General features: G+C 38.6%; 2 long non-coding RNA genes across 2 annotated transcripts in view; one reads left to right on the top strand and one right to left on the bottom strand.

Moving 5' to 3' along the window:
• The window catches only part of LOC103004096 (uncharacterized), a 144,471-nt gene that overhangs the window by 21,825 nt on the left and 99,019 nt on the right, over positions 1 to 23,627 (bottom strand). The gene's annotated exons all lie outside the window — the stretch shown is intronic.
• LOC130708287 (uncharacterized) lies at positions 18,534 to 23,220 on the top strand. The gene is made up of 3 exons (XR_009008478.1): positions 18,534 to 19,179; positions 22,247 to 22,341; positions 22,607 to 23,220. It is a non-coding gene; the product is annotated as an uncharacterized LOC130708287 (long non-coding RNA).

Below are 23,627 nucleotides of genomic sequence, written 5' to 3'. Positions count from 1 at the left end.
ACAATAATAGTGTGGGACTTTAACACCTCACTTACACCAATGGACAGATCATCCAAAATGAAAATAAATAAGGAAACAGAAGCTTTAAATGACACAATAGACCAGATAGATTTAATTGATATTTATAGGACATTCCATCCAAAAACAGCAGATTACACTTTCTTCTCAAGTGCGCACGGAACATTCTCCAGGATAGATCACATCTTGGGTCACAAATCAAGCCTCAGTAAATTTAAGAAAATTGAAATCATATTAAGCATCTTTTCTGACCACAACGCTATGAGATTAGAAATTAATTACAGGGAAAAAAACATAAAAAACACAAACACATGGAGGCTAAACAATACATTACTAAATAACCAAGAGATCACTGAAGAAATCAAACAGGAAATAAAAAAATACCTAGAGACAAATGACAATGAACACACGACGACCCAAAACCTATGGGATGCAGCCAAAGCAGTTCTAAGAGGGAAGTTTATAGCTATACAAGCCTACCTAAAGAAACAAGAAAAATCTCAAGTAAACAATCTAACCTTACACCTAAAGAAACTAGAGAAAGAAGAACAAACAAAACCCAACGTTAGCAGAAGGAAAGAAATCATAAAGATCAGAGGGGAAATAAATGAAATAGAAACAAAGAAAACAATAGCAAAGATCAATAAAACTAAAAGCTGGTTCTTTGAGAAGATAAACAAAATTGATAAGCCATTAGCCAGACTCATCAAGAAAAAGAGGGAGAGGACTCAAATCAATAAAATCAGAAATGAAAAAGGAGAACTTACAACAGACACCACAGAAATACAAAGCATCCTAAGAGACTACTACAAGCAACTCTATGCCAATAAAATGGACAACCTGGAAGAAATGGACAAATTCTTAGAAAGGTATAACCTTCCAAGACTGAACCAGGAAGAAACAGAAAATATGAACAGACCAATCACAAGTAATGAAATTGAAACTGTGATTAAAAATCTTCCAACAAACAGAAGTCCAGGACCAGATGGCTTCACAGGTGAATTCTATCAAACATTTAGAGAAGAGCTAACACCTATCCTTCTCAAACTCTTCCAAAAAAGTGCAGAGGAAGGAAGACTCCCAAACTCATTCTATGAGGCCACCATCACCCTGATACCAAAACCAGACAAAGACACTACAAAAAAAGAAAATTACAGACCAATATCACTGAGGAATATAGATGCAAAAATCCTCAACAAAATACTAGCAAACAGAATCCAACAACACATTAAAAGGATCATACACCACGATCAAGTGGGATTTATCCCAGGGATGCAAGGATTCTTCAATATACGCAAATCAATCAATGTGATACACCATATTAACAAATTGAAGAAGAAAAACCATATGATCATCTCAATAGATGCAGAAAAAGCTTTTGACAAAATTCAACACCCATTTATGATAAAAACTCTCCAGAAAGTGGGCATAGAGGTAACCTACCTCAACATAATAAAGGCCATATGTGACAAACCCACAGCAAACATCATTCTCAACAGTGAAAAACTGAAAGCATTTCCTCTAAGATCAGGAACGAGACAAGGATGTCCACTCTCACCACTATTATTCAACATAGTTCTGGAAGTCCTAGCCACGGCAATCTGAGAAGAAAAAGAAAGAAAAGGAATACAAATTGGAAAAGAAGAAGTAAAACTGTCACTGTTTGCAGATGACATGATACTATACATAGAGAATCCTAAAACTGACACCAGAAAACTGCTAGAGGTAATTAATGAATTTGGTAAAGTTGCAGGATACAAAATTAATGCACAGAAATCTCTTGCATTCCTATACACTAATGATGAAAAATCTGAAGGAGAAATTATGGAAACACTCCCATTTACCATTGCAACAAAAAGAATAAAATACCTAGGAATAAACCTACCTAGGGAGACAAAAGACCTGTATGCAGAAAACTATAAGACACTGATGAAAGAAATTAAAGATGATGCCAACAGATGGAGAGATATACCATGTTCTTGGACTGGAAGAGTCAACATTGTGAAAATGATTATACTACCCAAAGCAATCTACAGATTCAATGCAATCCCTATCAAATTACCAATGGCATTTTTTACGGAGCTAGAACAAATCATCTTAAAATTTGTATGGAGACACAGAAGACCCCGAATAGCCAAAGCAGTCTTGAGGGAAAAAAACGGAGCTGGAGGAATCAGACTCCCTGACTTCAGACTATACTACAAAGCTACAGTAATCAAGACTATATGATACTGGCACAAAAACAGAAACATAGATCAATGGAACAAGATAGAAAGCCCAGAGATAAACCCACGCACCTATGGTCAACTAATCTATGACAAAGGAGGCAAAGATATACAATGGAGAAAAGACAGTCTCTTCAATAAGTGGTGCTGGGAAAACTGGACAGCTACATGTAAAAGAATGAAATTAGAATACTCCCTAACACCATACACAAAAATAAACTCAAAATGGATTAGAGACCTAAATGTAAGACCAGACACTATAAAACTCTTAGAGGAAAACATAGGAAGAACACTTTTTGACATAAATCACAGCAAGATCTTTTTTGATTCACCTCCTAAAGTAATGGAAATAAAAACAAAAATAAACAAATGGGACCTAATGAAACTTCAAAGCTTTTGCACAGCAAAGGAAACCATAAAGAAGACAAAAAGACAACCCTCAGAATGGGAGAAATTATTTGCAAACGAATCAACGGATAAAGGATTAATCTCCCAAATATATAAACAGCTCATTCAGCTCAATGTTAAAGAAACAAACACCCCAATCCAAAAATGGGCAGAAGACCTAAATAGACATTTCTCCAAAGAAGACATACAGACGGCCACGAAGCACATGAGAAAATGCTCAACATCACTAATTATTAGAGAAATGCAAATCAAAACTACAATGAGGTATCACCTCACACCAGTTAGAATGGGCATCATCAGAAAATCTACAAACAACAAATGCGGCAGAGGGTGTGGAGAAAAGGGAACCCTCTTGCACTGTTGGTGGGAATGTAAATTGATACAGCCACTATGAAGAACAATATGGAGGTTCCTTAAAAAACTAAAAATAGAAGATGGCAGAAGAGTAAGACGCGGAGATCACCTTCCTTCCCACAGATACAGTAGAAATACATCTACACATGGAACTGCTCCTACAGAACACCCACTGAATGCTGGCAGAAAACGTCAGACCTCCCAAAAGGCAAGAAACTCCCCCTGTACTTGGGTAGGGCAAAAGAAAAAAGAAATAACAGAGACAAAAGAATAGGGACGGGACCTGCACCAGTGGGAGGGAGCCGTGAAGGAGGAAAGATTTCCACGCACTAGGAAGCCCCTTCACGGGCAGAGACTGCGGTTGGCAGAGGGGGGAAGCTTCGGAGCCACAGAGGAGAGCGCAGCCACAGGGGTGCGGAGGGCAAAGCGGAGAGATTCCCGCACAGAGGCTCGGCGCCGAGCAGCACTCACCAGCCCGAGAGGCTTGTCTGCTCACCCGCCGGGGCGGGCGGGGCTGGGAGCTGAGGCTCGGGCTTCCGTCGGATCCCAGAGAGAGGACTGGGGTTGGCGGCGTGAACACAGGCTGAAGGGGTTAGTGCACCACAGCTAGCCGGGAGGGAGTCCGGGAAAAAGTCAGCAGCTGCCAAAGAGGCAAGAGACTTTTTCTTCCCTCTTTGTTTCCTGGTGCGCGAAGAGAGGGGATTCAGACCGCTGCCTAAACGAACTCCAGAGACGGGTGCGAGCCGCAGCTATCAGCGCGGACCCCACAGCAACAGGGGCGCAGAGGAAAAAACGGAGAGATTCCCGCACAGAGGCTCGGCGCCGAGCAGCACTCAGCAGCCAGAGAAGCTTGTCGGCTCAACCGCCGGGGTGGGCGGGGCTGGGAGCTGAGGCTCAGCTTCGGTCAGATCGCAGGGAGAGGACTGGGGTTGGCAGCGTGAACACAGCCTGAAGGGGTTAGCACACCACAGCTGGCTGGGAGGGAGACCCGGAAAGAGTCTGCAGCTGCCGAAGAGGCAAGAGACTTTTTCTTGCCTCTTTGTTTCGTGGCGCGCAAGGAGAGGGGATTCAGAGCGCCGCCTAAACGAACTCCAGAGACTGGCGTGAGCCGCGGCGATCAGCGTGGGCCCCAGAGACGGGCATGAGACGCTGGGGCTGCTGCTGCCGCCTCCAAAAAGCCTGTGTGCGAGCACAGGTCACTCTCCACACCGCCCCTCCAGGTAGCCTGTGCAGCCCGCCACTGCCAGGGTCCCGTGATCCGGGGACAACTTCCCCGGGAGAACGCACGGCGCGCCTCAGGCTGGTGCAACGTCACGCCAGTCTCTGCCGCCGCAGGCTCCCCCCGCCTCCTCTCTACCCCTCCCTCCCTGCGGCCTGGGTGAGCCAGAGCCCCCGAAGCAGCTGCTCCTTTAACCCCGTCTTGTCTGGGCGGGGAACAGACGCCCTCAGGCGACCTACACGTAGAGGAGGGTCCAAATCCAAAGCTGAACCCCAGGAGCTGTGCGAACAGAGAAGAGAAGGGGAAATCTCTCCCAGCAGCCTCAGAAGCAGTTGATTAAAACTCCACAAACAACTTGATGTGCCTGCATCTGTTGAATACCTGAATAGACAACGAATCATCCCAAATTCAGGAGGTGGACGTTGGGAGCAGGATATATTAATTTTTCCCCTTTTCCTTTTTTTGTGAGTGTATATGTATATGCTTCTGGGTGAGATTTTGTCTGTATAGCTTTGCTTTATAATAGCTTTATTTTACTTCACTATATTATAGCCTCTTTCTTTCTTTCTTTCTTTCTATTTTTTCTCCCTTTTACTCTGAGCCGTGTGGACGAAAGGCTCTTGGTGCTCCAGCCAGGCATCAGGGCCGTGCCTCTGAGGTGGGAGAGCCAACTTCAGGACACTGGTCCACAAGAGACCTCCCAGCTCCACGTAATACCAAATGGCAAAAATCTCTCAGAGATCTCCATCTCAACATCAAGACCCAGCTTCACTCAACGACCAGCAAGCTACAGTGCTGGACACCCTATGCCAAACAACTAGCAAGACAGGAACACAGCCCCATCCATTAGCACAGAGGCTGCCTAAAATCATAATAAGGCCACAGACACCCCAAAATACACCACCAGACGTGGACGTGCTCACCAGAAAGACAAGATCCAGCCTCATCCACCAGAACTCAGGCACTAGTTCCCTCCACCAGGAAGCCTACACAACCCACTGAACCAACCTTAGCCACTGGGGACAGATACCAAAAACAACGGGAACTACGAACCTGCAGCCTGTGAAAAGGAAACCCCAAACACAGTAAGATAAGCAAAATGAGATGACAGAAAAACACACAGCAGATGAAGGAGCAGGGTCAAAACACACCAGACTTAACAAATGAAGAGGAAATAGGTAGTCTACCGGAAAAAGAATTCAGAATAATGATAGTAAGGATGATCCAAAATCTTGGAAATAGAATAGACAAAATGCAAGAAACATTTAACAAGGACGTAGAAGCACTAAAGAGGAACCAAGCAATGATGAAAAACACAATAAATGTAATTAAAAATACTCTAGATGGGATCAATAGCAGAATAACTGAGGCAGAAGAAAGGATAAGTGACCTGGAAGATAAAATGGTGGAAATATCTACTGCAGAGCAGGATAAAGAAAAAAGAATGAAAAGAACTGAGGACAGTCTCAGAGACCTCTGGGACAACATTAAACGCACCAACATTCGAATTATAGGGGTCCCAGAAGAAGAAGAGAAAAAGAAAGGGACTGAGAAAATATTTGAAGAGATCATAGTTGAAAACTTCCCTAATATGGGAAAGGAAATAGTTAATCAAGTCCTGGAAGCACAGAGAGTCCCATACAGGATAAATCCAAGGAGAAACACGCCAAGACACATATTAATCAAACTATCAAAAATTAAATATAAGGAAAACATATTAAAAGCAGCAAGGGAAAAACAACAAATAACACACTAGGGAATCCCCATAAGGCTAACATCTGATCTTTTAGCAGAAACTCTGCAAGCCAGAAGGGAGTGGCAGGATATACTTAAAGTGATGAAGGAGAAAAACCTACAACCAAGATTACTCTACCCAGCAAGGATCTCATTCAGATTCAATGGAGAAATTAAAACCTTTACAGACAAGCAAAAGCTGAGAGAGTTCAGCACCACCAAACCAGCTCTACAACAAATGCTAAAGGAACTTTTCTAGGCAAGAAATACAAGAGAAGGAAAACACCTACAATAACAAACCCAAAACAGTTAAGAAAATGGGAATAGGAACATACATATCGATAATTACCTTGAATGTAAATGGATTAAATGCTCCCACCAAAAGACACAGGCTGGCTGAATGGATACAAAAACAAGACCCATATATATGCTGTCTACAAGAGACCCACTTCAGACCTAGAGACACATACAGACTGAAAGTGAGGGGATGGAAAAATATATTCCATGCAAATGGAAATCAAAAGAAAGCTGGAGTAGCAATTCTCATATCAGATAAAATAGACTTTAAAATAAAGACTATTACAAGAGACAAAGAAGGACACTATATAATGATCAAGGGATCGATCCAAGAGGAAGGTATAACAATTGTAACTATGCACCCAACATACGAGCACCTCAATACATAAGGCAAATACTAACAGCCATAAAAGGGGAAATCGACAGCAACACAATCATAGTAGGGGACTTTAACACCCCACTTTCACCAATGGACAGATCATCCAAAATGAAAATAAATAAGGAAACACAAGCTTTAAATGATACATTAAATAAGATGGACTTAATTGATATTTATAGGACATTCCACCCAAAAACAACAGAATACACATTTTTCTCAAGTGCTCATGGAACATTCTCCAGGAGAGATCATATCTTGGGTCACAAATCAAGCCTTGGTAAATTTAAGAAAATTGAAATCGTATCAAGTATCTTTTCCGACCACAACGCTATGAGACTAGATATCAATTACAGGAAAAGATCTGTAAAAAATACAAACACATGGAGGCTACACAATACACTACTTAATAACGAAGTGATCACTGAAGAAATCAAAGGGGAAATCAAAAAATACCTAGAAACAAATGACAATGGAGATACTACGACCCAAAACCTATGGGACGCAGCAAAAGCAGTGCTAAGAGGGAAGTTTATAGCAATACAAGCCTACCTCAAGAAACAGGAAACATCTCGAATAAACAACCTAACCTTGCACCTAAAGCAATTAGAGAAAGAAGAACAAAAAAACCCCAAAGCCAGCAGAAGGAAAGAAATCATAAAGATCAGATCAGATATAAATGAAAAAGAAATGAAGGAAACAATAGCAAAAATCAATGAAACTAAAAGCTGGTTCTTTGAGAAGATAAACAAAATTGATAAACCATTAGCCAGACTCATCAAGAGAAAAAGGGAGAAGACTCAAATCAATAGAATTAGAAATGAAAAAGGAGAAGTAACCACTGACACTGCAGAAATACAAAAGATCATGAGAGATTACTACAAGCAACTCTATGCCAATAAAATGGACAACCTGGAAGAAATGGACAGATTCTTAGAAATGCACAAACTGCTGAGACTGAACCAGGAAGAAATAGAAAATATGAACAGACCAATCACAAGCACTGAAACTGAAACTGTGATTAAAAATCTTCCAACAAACAGAAGTCCAGGACCAGATGGCTTCACAGGTGAATTCTATCAAACATTTAGAGAAGAGCTAACACCTATCCTTCTCAAACTCTTCCAAAATATTGCAGAGGGAGGAACACTCCCAAACTCATTCTACGAGGCCACCATCACCCTGATACCAAAACCAGACAAAGATGTCACAAAGAAAGAAAACTACAGGCCAATATCACTGATGAACATAGATGCAAAAATCCTCAACAAAGTACTAGCAAACAGAATCCAACAGCACATTAAAAGGATCATACACCATGATCAAGTGGGGTTTATCCCAGGAAGGCAAGGATTCTTCAATATACGCAAATCAATCAATGTGATACACATATTAACAAATTGAAGGAGAAAAACCATATGATCATCTCAATAGATGCAGAGAAAGCTTTCGACAAAATTCAACACCCATTTATGATAAAAGCCCTGCAGAAAGTAGGCATAGAGGGAACTTTCCTCAACATAATAAAGGCCATATATGACAAACCCACAGCCAACATTGTCCTCAATGGTGAAAAACTGAAACCATTTCCACTAAGATCAGGAACAAGACAAGGTTGCCCACTCTCACCACTATTATTCAACATAGTTTTGGAAGTGTTAGCCACAGCAATCAGAGAAGACAAAGAAATAAAAGGAATCCAAATCGGAAAAGAAGAAGTAAAGCTGTCACTATTTGCAGATGACATGATACTATACATAGAGAATCCTAAAGATGCTACCAGAAAACTCCTAGAGCTAATCAATGAATTTGGTAAACTAGCAGGATACAAAATTAATGCACAGAAATCTCTTGCATTTCTATACACTAATGATGAAAAATCTGAAAGTGAAATTAAGAAAACACTCCCGTTTACCATTGCAACAAAAAGAATAAAATATCTAGGAATAAACCTACCTAAGGAGACAAAAGACCTGTATGCAGAAAATTATAAGACACTGATGAAAGAAATTAAAGATGATACAAATAGATGGAGAGATATACCATGTTCCTGGATTGGAAGAATCAACATTGTGAAAATGACTCTACTACCCAAAGCAATCTACAGATTCAATGCAATCCCTATCAAACTACCACTGGCATTTTTCACAGAACTAGAACAAAAAATTTCACAATTTGTATGGAAACACAAAAGACCCCGAATAGCCAAAGCAATCTTGAGAACGAAAAATGGAGCTGGGGGAATCAGGCTCCCTGACTTCAGACTATATTATAAAGCTACAGTAATCAAGACAGTTTGGTACTGGCACAAAAACAGAAATATAGATCAATGGAACAGGATAGAAAGCCCAGAGATAAACCCACACACATATGGTCACCTTATCTTTGATAAAGGAGGCAAGCATATACAGTGGAGAAAAGACAGTGTCTTCAATAAGTGGTGCTGGGAAAATTGGACAGATACATGTAAAAGTATGAAATTAGAACACTCCCTGACACCATGCACAAAAATAAACTCAAAATGGATTAAAGACCTAAGTGTAAGGCCAGACACTATCAAACTCTTAGAGGAAAACATAGGCAGAACACTCTATGACATACATCACAGCAAGATTCTTTTTGACCCAGCTCCCAGAGAAATGGAAATAAGAACACAAATAAACAAATGGGACCTAATGAAACTTAAAAGCTTTTGCACAGCAAAGGAAACCATAAACAAGACCAAAAGACAACCATCAAAATGGGAGAAAATATTTGCAAATGAAGCAACTGACAAAGGATTAATCTCCAAGATTTACAAGCAGCTCATGCAGCTCAATAACAAAAAAACGAACAACCCAATCCAAAAATGGGCAGAAGACCTAAATAGACATTTCTCCAAAGAAGATATACAGATGGCCTACAGACACATGAAAGAATGCTCAACATCATTAATCATTAGAGAAATGCAAATCAAAACTACAATGAGATATCATCTCACACCGGTCAGAATGGCCATCATCAAAAAATCTACAAACAATAAATGCTGGAGAGGGTGTGGAGGAAAGGGAACACTCTTGCACTGTTGGTGGGAATGTAAATTGATACAGCCACTCTGGAGAACAGTATGGAGGTTCCTTAAAAAACTACAAATAGAACTACCATACGACCCAGCAATCCCACTACTGGGCATATACCCTGAGAAAACCATAGTTCAAAAAGAGTCATGTACCAAAATGTTCATTGCAGCTCTATTTACAATAGCCAGGACATGGAAGCAACCTAAATGTCCATCATCGGATGAATGGATGAAGAAGATGTGGCACATATATACAATGGAATATTACTCAGCCATAAAAAGAAATGAAATGGAGGTATTTGTAATGAGGTGGATGGAGTTAGAGTCTGTCATACAGAGTGAAGTAAGTCAGAAAGAGAAAAACAAATACAGTATGCTAACACATATATATGGAATCTAAGGGAAAAAAAAAAAAAAAAAAGGCCATGAAGAACCTAGTGGCAAGACGGGAATAAAGACACAGACCTACTAGAGAATGGACTTGAGGATATGGGGAGGGGGTGGGGTGAGATGTGACAGGGTGAGAGAGTGTCATGGACATATATACACTACCAAATGTAAAATAGATAGCTAGTGGGAAGCAGCCACATAGCACAGGGAGATCAGCTCGATGCTTTGTGACCACCTAGAGGGGTGGGATGGGGAGGGTGGGAGGGAGGGAGATGCAAGAGGGAAGAGATATGGGAACATATTGTATATGTATAACTGATTCACTTTGTTATAAAGCAGAAGCTAACACACCATTGTAAGGCAATTATACTTCAATAAAGATGTTTAAAAAAAAACAAAAAAAAAAACTAAAAATAGAATTACCATATGACCCAGCAATCCCACTACTGGGCATATACCCAGAGAAAACCATAATTCAAAAAGACACATGCACCCGAATGTTCATTGCAGCACTATTTACAATAGCCAGGTCATGGAAGCAACCTAAATGCCCATCAACAGACAAATGGATAAAGAAGTTGTGGTACATATATACAATGCAATATTACTCAGCCATAAAAAGGAATGAAATTGAGTCATTTGTTGAGACGTGGATGGATCTAGAGACTGTCATACAGAGTGAAGTAAGTCAGAAAGAGAAAAACAAATATCGTGTATTATCGCATGTATGTGGAACCTAGAAAAATGGTACAGATGAACCGGGTTGCAGGGCAGAAGTTGAGACACAGATGCAGAGAACAAACGTATGGACACCAAGGGGGGAAAACTGCGGTGGTGTGGGGATGGTGGTGTGCTGAACTGGGCGACTGGGATTGACATGTATAAAGTGATGTGTATAAAATTGATAACTGTTTAAAAAAAAAAAAAGGAAAAAATAATTAAAAAAAAAAAAAAAAGAAAACCCATCTTGGCCTAAGCCATTTTTGTGATCTAAGCCTGGCCACAATGCTTGCCCTTGAACAGGTCTCTTAAGGGAGAGAATGCAGAAACAAGGGAGGAGCAGTCAAGAAAAAATACTGCAGCCTTGAGGCAAGGTCCTGGTTCCTCAAAAGATATACATAGTAATATATCTTTGAGTTCTGCAGGAACTAAGGCCTCCACCCACGTGAAGGATGGAATGATGATGTTGACCCTCCAGACTTCAATCAACTAAAGCTTGGACTCTGCCGACCTTTGCCCCAATTCTATGCTGAATTCTCCTCTGCTCAAGCCCCCTCATGAATATGCATGTACCCTTAGATTAAAACTTCCCGAATTTTGCTGTCTGGGGAGACAGTGGTTTGGGAAAGATTCCCTGTGTTCTCCTTACTTGCTGCAAGTAATAATAAATCCTTCCTTCTCCTGTGCTTTGGCTTGGTTGTGTCTATTGGCTCAACACCCACCAAGACGCAAACCTGTTTTCAGGTAACAATAATTATTTAAAACAAGTGAATTAAATAGATTTAAGAGGGATAAAAGTTCTCAAGTAAACTTTTCAACAATAATTGTGGTTTACAGAATGACAATTGTGAAATAAAATTCATATTTTATGGCAAGACAAGAAAAATTTAAATATAAAAATTCTTCTCTGCCTTTTGACCTCCTCTCTCCCCTAACAGTGCATTATGTATCCGCATTACGCATTGACTAAACCTCTCCCATCAGCAGGAATACCTGCTCAACCAGAAAGAGCAACATTCTCCTAGCATCACCAAAACAACTCCTTAAAAAAGATCATTCCTTTTTGACCCCTCCATGATAGCACTTAGATCTGGATTATGTAAACTGTCAATAATACATCTTTTGATGTACAGCCTTCTGTCTCAAAAAACTTATATAACCTGTGTCTTGACTTGTAATGGGCGGGACAGTTCTCAGAGGTTTCTGAGACTCTCTTCCCCTGTTATAATCCTCAAATTTGGCTCAAATAAAAATTTCCAATTCATTCTTAGATCGACTGATGAATTTGTCAATGCTACTTAAAATAGTTATCCAAAACCCTTTGGTGATTTCCACTGTTAGAGTTTTACTAAGTTAAATGATAAAATTCATTGACTATCTAGATAATTTCCAAATAAAATACTGAAACATTAATTGCCGAACATAGTTTTATCTACTTTTGGTTTCTTATTACAGAGAAACTAAAGATATTTGGATCTATTACTAAACATGTTCTATGTTACATTTAAAGATTGTACTATGAAGAAGTATATGCTTTTAGAAATTATGAAATGTATTTGCCAACCTAAAGAGTGCTGATTTAATGGTTCACAATTGCTTTCTTTTTAGTTATCACTGGAAAGTAAGGTTTCTAATGGTTAAGAATTGTAATTAATATATGTAATTAAAACTACTAGAAATAACAAGCGAAACAACCTTGTATGCAAGGAGAGCAGGATATGTTTTTGGCTAAGAAAATATATGAGACATATTTTTGGTAAGGCAAAGAGTAATTTTTGTCCTGGTTTATTCAGAATGAAAATGAGGAGAATAAAGGACAAACTAAATAGCTATAGAAATTTGGGGGCAAGAGACAGAGAGAGAGAAATTTAACTTGTATAGTCAAGCTGGCTAAAATGTAATGAATTTAAGCTTTTTTAAAGTAAGTTTAACATCAATAATGAACTAAAACTTAATTTTCTTTCATCTGCTAAAAGGACAAATTATGCTTGGACTGTTTTTCTGCTCTTGATAAGAGACTGTAAAAGGTTTTTCTTTACCTTTTGAATAATCCTCCCAGAAAACAAAGATTTTGCATTTTATCAAAATAAGTTTATCTGTAAATTGGTGCAGCCACTATGGAAAACAGTATGGAGGTTCCTTAAAAAACTAAAAATAGAGTCGCCAGAGGAGGAGTCAAGATGGTGGAATAGGACATGGAGTTCACCTCTCTTCACAAGTGTTGGTTTGGCCAAAAAGTTCGTTCGGGTTTTTCTGTAAGATGTTACACAAAAACCAAAACAAAATTTTTGGCCAAATCAGTACATCAAGAATACATCTACAAGTGGAACAACTGCACAGAGCACCTGCTGAACACTAGTGGAGGACCTCGGACACCTAAAAGGACAAGAAAAATCCCCATGCAACTGGATAGGATGAAAGAGAAGAAAAAGAAAAGAGGAAATGGGTTGGGACCAGCACACCAGGGTGGGGAGCTGAAGGAGAGGAGAGGTTCCCACACTAAGGGAAGCCCCCTCACAGCAGGGAGACCAGCTGGGACAGAGAAGGAGCTTCAGGGGATTGGAGGGGAGAGCAGCAAAAAGTCTGTGGAAGACAGGGCAGAGTAAGACCTATGCACATGGTCTGTGCTGCAGCCCCACACACCCCAGCCTGGGTCATGTGTCTTCTGGTGTGGAGGGGGTGTGGGTGCTGGAACGTGGGGTTTGGAGTGCAGACCTAGTGAGGGGACAGCTGTTGGCTGTAAAAAAGACAGCCTGAAGGGACAGGAGTAAGGAGCTCCACAACCCAGAAAGTTTGCGGAAGAAGCCAGGGCCAACACAGAAGCCAGGTGCCATTGTTGAGTGGTATGCAAGCGGCTCCCTTCCCCACCTACCAGCCCCTGCCTCCACTGGCATGTGGAGGGGCACCCACCTGAGCAGGCTCACCTGCCCCTCAAGACAAACACCCCCCACCCACCCCCAGCCCCCCAACCCCCCTTCTGGCAGCACTGGAGAGCTGGAGCACCACCCTAGCCAAAACACCTGTGGAACAACCAAATGGACAACAAGTGCTCCCACAGCTGAGACAGGTCTGGCTTTAGCAGCTGTGGGCTCTGTGGGCATGTAAACATGGGCATGGGGCCAGGCCAGAGTCTGAGCTGCCTCCATAGCTCCCACAGTGGGTCCAGGTACACGGAGCTGGAGGAATCAGGCTCCCTGCCTTCAGACTACACCACAAAGCTCCCTGACTTCAGATCATACTACAAAGGCACAGTAATCAAAACAGTATGGTATTGGCACAAAAACAGAAATACAGATCAGTGGAACAGGACAGAAAGTCCAGAGATAAACCCACACACCTATGGCCACCTAATCTATGACAAAGGAAGCAAGAATATACAGTGGAGAAAAGTCAGTCTCTTCAATACATGTTGCTGGGAAAACTAGACAGCTACATGTAAAAGAATGAAATTAGAACATTCTCTAACACCATACACAAAAATAAACTCAAAATGGATTAAAGACCTAAATGTAAGACCAGACACTATAAAACTCTTAGCGGAAAACATAGGAAAAACACTCTTTAACATAAATTGCAGCAAGATTTTTTTCGATCCATGGCCTAGAGTGATGAAAATAAAAACAAAAACGAACAAATGGGACCTAATAAAACTTAAAAGCTTTTGCACAGCAAAAGAAACCATAAACAAAATGAAAAGACAACTCTCAGAATGGGAGAAAATATTTGCAAACAAAGCAACTGACAAGGTATTAATATTAATCAACAAAATATACAAATAGCTCATGCAGCTCAGTATTAAAAAAAAAAAAAACCCAATCAAATAATGGGCAGAAGATCTAAATAGACATTTCTCCAAAGAAGACATACAGATGGACAAAAAGCACATGAAAAGATGCTCAACATCACTGATTATTAGAGAAATGCAAATGAAAACTACGATGAGGTATCACCTCACACCAGTTGGTATGGCCATCATCAAAAAATCTACAAACAGTAAATGCTGGAAAGAGTGTGGAGAAAAGGGAACCCTCCTACACTGTTGATGGGAACGTAAACTGGTACACCCACTATGGAAAGCAGTACGGAGGTTCCTTAAAAAACTAAAAATAGAGCTACTGTATGATCCAGTAACCCCACTCCTGGGCATATATCCAGGAAAAACCATAATTCAAACGGATGCATGCACCCCAGTGTTCATTGCAGCACTACTTACAATACCCAGGACATGGAAGCAACCTAAATGTCCATGACAAATTAATGGATAAAGAAGATGTGGTACATATATACAATGGAATATTACTCAGCCATAAAAAGGAATGAAATAATGCCATTTGCAGTGAAATGGATGGACCTAGAGATTGTCATACAGAGTGAAGTCAGTCAGAAAGAGAAAGACAAATATCATATAATATCGCCTATATGCAGAATCTAGAAAAATGGTACAGATGAACATATTTGCAAAGCAGAAATAGAGTCACAGATGTAGAAAACAAACTTACGGTTACCAAGGGGGAAATGGGGGGGTGGGATGAATTGGGAGATTGGAATTGACATATATACACTACCTTATATAAAACGGATAGCTAATAAGAACCTACCGTGTGGCACAGGGAACTCTACTCAGTGCTCTGTGGTGGCCTAAATGGGAAGGGAATCTAAAAGAGAGTGGATATATGTATATGTATAACTGATTCACTTTGCTGTACAGAAGAAACTAATACAGCATTGTAAAGCAACTGTACTCCAGTAAAAATTAATAGAAAATTTAAAAAAATAGAGTTGCCATATGATCCAGCAATCCCAATCATGGGCATATATCTGGATAAAACTATAATTTGAAAAGATAGATTCACCCCAATGTTCACAGCAGCACTATTTACAATAGCCAAGACATAGAAATAACCTAAATGTCCATCAATGGATGAATGGATAAAGAAGATGTGGTGTGTGTGTGTGTGTATATATATATATATGTATACACACACACACACACACACACACACAATGGAATACTACTCAGCCATAAAAAAGAATGAAGTGTGTGTGTGTGTGTATATATATATACACACACACACACACACACACACACACACACACAATGGAATACTACTCAGCCATAAAAAAGAATGAAATAATGCCATTTGCAGCAACATGGATGGACCTAGAGATGATTATACTAAGTGAAGTAAGTCAGAGAAAGAAAAAGAGCATATGATATTACTTATATGTGGAATCTAAAATATGATACAAATGAACTTATTTACAAAACAGAAACAGTCTCACAGACATAGAAAACAAACTTATGGCTACTAAAAGGGGAAGGGGGTGGGGGAGGGATAAATTAGGAGTTTGGGATTAGCAGATACAAACTGCTATACATAAAATAGATAAACAAGGTCCTACTGTGTAGCACAGGGAACTATATTTAATATCTTGTGATAAACCATAATGGAAAAGAACATGAAGAAGAATATATATATATATATATATAACTTAATCACTTTGCTGTACATCAGAAACTAACACATAGTAAATCAACTACACTTCAATTAAAAAATTTTTTTAATTAAAAAAATAATTTCCTCTGCTTCATGTTGTGTTTATTAGGTCTTTGATTACATATGTTAAAATATAAGCTGAGGTTTATTAAACATTTTAAGAGTTTATTTGAGCAAAACTTGATTCAAATAGGCAGCAACCAATATAGAAGACAGAAAGGAGCTCCAAGGAGCTATACAAAATAAAAGACTTTTATAGGCAGAAGGGAGCAGGAACAAGGAAGTTATACTAGACAAAATAGTGTGTCGGTTATTTCAAAGTTACTTTCCTGTAGGAGATGGCAGGAGTCTATCATGCAGATTACCTAACTAGTGCTGATCAGGGAATTCCTAATTGAATTGTTTAAGATTCCATTTCAGGGAGAAACAAAACTGTAACTGAGTCTTGGATTGGTGACATGGGTCTTAGCATAAGTAACTTCATTTTGAGCCTATTGTCTTGTTTTTTTAACACTTAATCATATGTTCTCAATATTAAAAAGCCAAGTTTTGCTCACAACCATGTAACCTTTTGTATTTGTTTTGGGAATCTTATTGTAACTTTGATTAAATAGATATTATTCATAATGATTTGTGATACTATTTAGTCGTGTCCAAGTATTTTGATATTTGACAAACTTCCCCAAAACAAATTCTACATGAAGTCTTTTTGACCTAGAACTAACTTTGAGATATTTCAGAGCTCTGCTGGAACATCTCAAAAGAAATGCTTCTCTCTTCTCTTAAAAAGAGACATTAAATTAGGTTTATTTCATGTGATAAATTACATGAGAAACACTGTCAAATAGGAAGTGATGCTAAACTTTTTTAGGTTATATTTGTATGGATATGTGTTATTAATCCAGAAATTTTACAAAATTCAGGTGTAATTCTAGTTATCTTAAAATATATGTCACAGAAAGAACCAAATTACCTTTTCAATTGCATTATAATGAGCTCTCATCAGATCTTTAACCATGGCCATTTTTAAGTCTTTTGTCATTTACAGATAGTTATTGTTTTACTCTGATGCTTTTGCAAAAGTGCTTCATTTTCAAAGAAATTGATAGAAAAGATTCTGACAAGTAGAGGTTTCTGATAACTTTTGGATCATATCACTGAACTGGGTAAGAATTTACAGAACTCTAATAGAGAAACTGATGGCTTCATAAAACTGCTAACAAAATATCAAGATTAATAAGAATTAATTAATGGGACTGAATGAAATGATGATGATTATAATTTTTATGACATTTTGTTTAAAACATTGCTGGTTCTTCGATGTCTTGTTTTTCCAGATTTAAGAAAATCTTTTCTCTTAAGCTATCTATGACTTATAGCAACTTGGTAAAGTATAGTTTTTGTTAACAAAGATGAAACAATTACTTTTCTTTCCTACTTCATCCTTCCAGAGTTCAGAAATTTAGTAAGTATTCTCATTTTTGTGGCAATGTAATTATTTACATAAGTTCAGTAAGAATCTGTTCTCCTTGTAACAAGACACAATGGCAAATATTGATTATATTACCAAAGCTTTGACTGGAATGTCTTATTTGAGAATGATGTACCTAGATTGAGATATGACAAGACAGTTTTAAGAAACTAACGTTGACTTTATGGAGCCAATAAAGCCCCTTGGGGAAATAAAAGTGCAGTCTAGTACCTTGCTCACAGGGTTGCCAACTGCCTTACAAGGTAAGGAAGGTCACTTTCTGGCAGGTGTAGGAACCTCAGGATATTTGAGGGATCTTGAGAAATGTAAAATTAACCCAAAGTTATAGGTATTGCAGGTGAAGTCTAATAGTGATTTTTGGCTTGGCTTCCTAGCCTCAAGAGGCTTTTAAAAATCCAATCTGAGATTGCTTATAAAAAGTTCTAGCAAAGCAAACTTAAAAGAGCCTATATGGCCAATCACTATCCTTGCTGCACTTATGCAAATAATCAGGCCAAGCTTAAAGCAAACAAATTAGTTTTACTATAATTATCTTTGGTAAAAATGGAAGTGATCATAGAGAGAAAAAGTTATGTTTCAGTAGCACACCTCTGTGGATATCAGATTCTAGTCCTACTGTCTTCCAAGTTTTTTAATCTACCTGCAAAATGGACTGGATCCTGAATTCTTCTAGTGTCCTCCAACATCTTGCTACAACTCTCCACACTAATGTTTCCAATTTACTTCCACCCTTCTGACCTAGAATCACTAAGAACGAAACTTCCCTTTTCCTGAAGTTCTGCAAACTAAATGTGAACAACTTCATATGAACTTCAGGGAAATCACCACAACAGCTTTATGGACAATCTTTATTCCTGTTGCTGCGTGGGCCACTCAGAAAGGTCACCAGAGACATTCAAATTGCAAACCAGAAAAAAATCTGTCAGATTGCCCCTCACTCCATCTGAAGATGCTTTGAGCCTGACATATGCCTGCCCTAAAAACTTAAAAACTGGGTTTATAATTTGCTCCAATGATTCAACTTTGTTCTTCTTTTGTTTCCAAAGAAATGCCTCTTATTAAGTACCTGATTGCCTGCACCATATAGGCCTAACTTTGGGATCCAACCTGCATCACCACCTTCTGAAACGAGACTCAACTATTTAACTGAAATGACCTATTCTCAGGACTAAGAGACTTATTCAATGAAAATGAAATAATGGAGCAATCTACCAACTCAGCTTCTGAATTATGGAATTTTTTGGAAGTTTCAGAGGCGTTATTGAAGGGGAGCAGAATATACCATCCCTGAAGCACGATTTTAGCATAAGAATTATTTTGAGGGTTTAAAAAAAAGAAAACAAACAAAAAACCAAAACAGCAGACACAGGAAAAGCTCTGAAAACATAATGTAAGTTATTCTTTTAAGGGCCATTTATATTTATAAAGGAAATCTCCATTTTTAAGGGTTTCTCCCTCTCCGTACCAGGCAGAGAAGGATTACTAAAACTCTAGAAACTCTTATCAATGGATAAAGCACCTGACTTAAATCTGCATAACAGCCATATTCCTGTTACTATGCTTTTCCTGGTAACCTCCCTTAACTGGCCTTTGCCCCATCCCCAACAGCTTTCTTTTGTCTTTAGTTGGAAATGGTATTTAAGGTGGTGGCCTGGGCCATTTGAAGAGTTACTCAGTTTTATTGGGCATCTCCCATGTATACTGGAGGTACACATGTTATTAAACTTATATTTTTCTCCTGTTTATCTGTCTTTCATTAGGGGGGGAATCTCAGCCAAGAACCTAGAAGGCTGGAGGGCCAAATTATTTTCCTCTCCTACCTATGTTACTTATTTCAATAATGTTTTCCATAATTTTGTCTCCAAATTTGAAATTCTATAACCTTTTTTGAATTTCTCTTGTATCAATGATATTAAAGTATCTTGCAATAATGTATTTTGCTCTCTAGTAGATCTTCTTGTAGGTGGTCTATTTTTTTTTTTTTTAACCTACCATTATTACTTCTTTTCTTTTCTTTTTTTTTTTTTTTTTTTTTTTTAGCACCAGTGGTAGAAAGTCTTTTGTTGTTGTGATCACTAGCTATCTAGTTATATATTGGTGTTCTTAGATCAGGAACCTAAAAATTATCATTAGACATTGCCTTGTAGAGAGTGCTTTCTGTGCAGATTTCAGTTTATTATATAACAGCATATATTTTTCTACTTGCTCACTGATCCAAATCCCCACTCTTTTAATATTTATGGGGTGACTCAATCGCTTATTTATGCATGTTTAACTTCTGCAGTCTTATTAGAGCTGATAACATTTTGTCAGTATTCTTTTAGACATGCATGATAGAAACACATCTATTGAAAATTTGTTTAAGAAATGAATACTTCAAGGGAAGGTTGATATCTTTAGCAGAAAACAATAGTAGGACTCACTTTAAACCAAAGCCATTATCAGCTCTATAGCCTTGAAGCTGGCTTCCTTCTGACTTCTCAGGAAGTCCAAACCCTCTTTTCACAGCCAAGACAGTTTGAATTTCACAGCCTTATGCCAACAAGCCCAGAAGGGAAAATGGAATTTGTACCTCCCTTATAATGAAAGATCTTCTTCACTCAAATTGGACCAACTTAGTTCACCCAAGTATCATTTAATCACCCACTGTGGCTCAGTGACTCCAATACATTCCTTGTTTCAGGAAATAAGAGCTATACTTAGAAATGTAAAAGGGGGAGGTCATTCCTACTCAAATGAAATGTGTGATACTAATAATAAAAGCAGTTTCCTGAGGAAAATTTTAGACTTCATCTTCTAAAAGTAAAAAGGTCGACTATTATTCCAGGAAACTTCACTGTTTTAAAACCTGATTAGGGAATACGAGTTTCTTGAGGGCAAAGCCTGTCTTGTCTGTCTGCAGCATCCACTATAATGTCAAAACTAGGGGTTGATAGAATTATTTGTTTTTAATCAGAAGTAGGTTGGTCCCATTTTAAACTGCAAGCTTAATCTTTTATTTATTTATTTATTTCTCCTGTCATTGCAAATAGAGGCATGGTTTCTATATTTTCCAGTATCTGCTACCAACACAGAGTTTGGAGAACCTGATTAGACTCATCCAAGAAAATTTTCTTCCATTTTCCCCCTTAGCTGTGTTCTTTACCTTCTTTAGATGTATGGCATGAGGAGTGGTTGAAGCTGGGTAAACCTTACAGATACCGATGTTCAGGCTTGCAACCTTGGGGTGGACATAAATTCCCACCTACATATTCATTCAGATATGTTCATTTCAGCGTGTGTGCATCCTTATATAGATAGGTACATACATGCACACGTAAAGGAGTATCATCCTTCTACTCATGCCACTGAAGCTGCAGCCCAGCAAAAATAAAGGGGTAAGAGCTTCGTATTTATACAGGTATCCCCTGCTTTTCAAAAGTTCACTTTACACCTGTTTTTGCTAACCGAAAAAAATCCAAAGAGGATTTTCACTTTTCCAAGAAGTAAAAATAGCATTCAGCGTTTGCTTTGCAGCGAGCGGTTACAGAGGCAGCGCACATCTCAAACAGCTAGAGTGGCTCCAAGCTCCTTCCCTGGAAAATACACTCAGCATCTCAGCATCACAGCTCTGAACTTTTCCTGCCAGCATCTGTACTTTATCCCAGTTTATTTTGTGCATCCATTAGCAAGATGTGTCCTAAAATAATTGCTTCTTCCCTTTACTCCATTTTGTGGCTTATGAAAGATTTCATAGAATGGTCTACTTTTGGATAGCAAGGGAAACCTGCACAATAAATTAACAGTGTATAGCCTCTTTCCTGACAAAGATACTTAGTTTTTTTCCCCAATGACTGAGTCTTCCTTTTCATAAGCTTTAAATTATGAATTATCTTGCTATTATAGACTTCTTCATTTAAAGGTTTATGGTTATTCTTTAATTCTCAACTGGAATCAAAACAATTATTTTAGCTAATTGATATACACTCCCTAATTGTAATATTATGTTTAGTATAATAAAAGTATTATCTCTGCCTCTATTTTTAATTTATTAATACAAGAAAGTTTTCAACCACATAGCTAGCTACATATGGCTTATGAATCACGCATCTGTGCAAGAAACTAAACTTTTCTGAATGAATATTGATCATAGGTCCTGTTATCAAATTATAAATTAACCTATAAATTGTTATTGGGACATGTCCTTTTTAGTCTTTGAAAATTACAGGTAAGTATGCATATTTTTTCCAAATCTATATTATGGCTACTTGTTTCAGTGATATGATATATTGCATTGTATACAATAGACTGTCTAAAATCATAAAGATTAAATATACATGTTGATATAGATGAAACTAAATGTATTAAATATTCCCAAGTAGATATTAATATATTAATTAATTAATATATATTAATATTAATATTGTGAAGTATATTCTCCAACTTAAATTATACAGGAGATGCATTCCTATTCACAGGTAACAGGAAATCATTTCTGGCAGAAGATTTGTCACAAAACAGACTTGTCAGCTTTTTCTAGCTGGCATGTAAAGAAGGAACAAATTTCCATACAGTGAGTGCATTTTGACTAATTTTACAGTATACTGATAGAGTTATGATACACTATCTGAGTATTTTTGAGGTGTCTCAACTTTTAAAATGTTCTAGAAATCATATTAAGTAGCAAATTTTGCTCTGTCTTTTTACAATAACCTGCTAGTTACAACAGGAGATATTACTTTGATTTAACAATGCTGTAAAAGTCTCCTTCCCCAATACTGTATTTTACTTTTAATACACAATTGATGTTTATAATAAAAATGTTCTTTGTTTAAAAGTAGCATCTTCTGGGCTTCCCTGGTGGCACAGTGGTTGAGAATCTGCCTGCCAATGCAGGGGACACGGGTTCGAGCCCTGGTCTGGGAAGATCCCATATGCCGCGGAGCAACTAGGCCCGTGAGCCACAATTACTGAGCCTGCGCGTCTGGAGCCTGTGCTCCGCAACAAGAGAGGCCGCAATAATGAGAGGCCCGCGCACCGCGATGAAGAGTGGCCCCCACTTGCCGCAACTAGAGAAAGCCCTCGCACAGAAATGAAGACCCAACACAGCCATAAATAATAAATAAATAAATAAAATTTAAAAAAAAATAGCATCTTCAGCATAATACGGAAAAATTCATGTGATATTCCTCTGCATTGTATTTCTTCAAATAAAGTTGTTTAGTATTTAGATATAAAAGTAAAAGACTCGGGGCTTCCCTGGTGGCGCAGTGGTTGAGAATCTGCCTGCCAATGCAGGGGACACGGGTTCGAGCCCTGGTCTGGGAAGATCCCACATGCCGCGGAGCAGCTGGGCCCGTGAGCCACAACTACTGAGCCTGCGCGTCTGGAGCCTGTGCTCCGCAGCAAGAGAGGCCGCGATAGTGAGAGGCCTGCGCACCGCGATGAAGAGTGGCCCCCGCTTGCCACAACTAGAGAAAGCCCTCGCACAGAAACGAAGACCCAACACAGCCATAAATAAATAAATAAATAAAAATTAAAAAAAAATATATATATATGATGTCTGAAATTTCAAAAAAAAAAAGTAAAAGACTCATATACCTATTAGCTAAAGAATACCCGTTAGACTTACAAAAACATTCAAACTCCCTACCCTGAATTAAGTGTTCTGACAGAGGTGGGCCTACCTCTTTCCCCCACTTCTAAATTCCAGCCCCTGGCCTTCATTTTGTTTCTCATATGCAATATGCTTATGCTTATTGATTTTTTTCTCAACTTGGATATTCTTCGTAGCATTCTTTGTTCTAATATTTACATGTGTTTGGCTTTGTTTTGTCAGTCAAGTACCAGCTCTTATGT

Source organism: Balaenoptera acutorostrata, chromosome 5 (genome assembly GCF_949987535.1).
Source record: "Balaenoptera acutorostrata chromosome 5, mBalAcu1.1, whole genome shotgun sequence".
NCBI classification, from domain to species: Eukaryota; Metazoa; Chordata; class Mammalia; order Artiodactyla; family Balaenopteridae; genus Balaenoptera; species Balaenoptera acutorostrata.
This window is presented reverse-complemented; position numbering and strand designations above follow the sequence as displayed.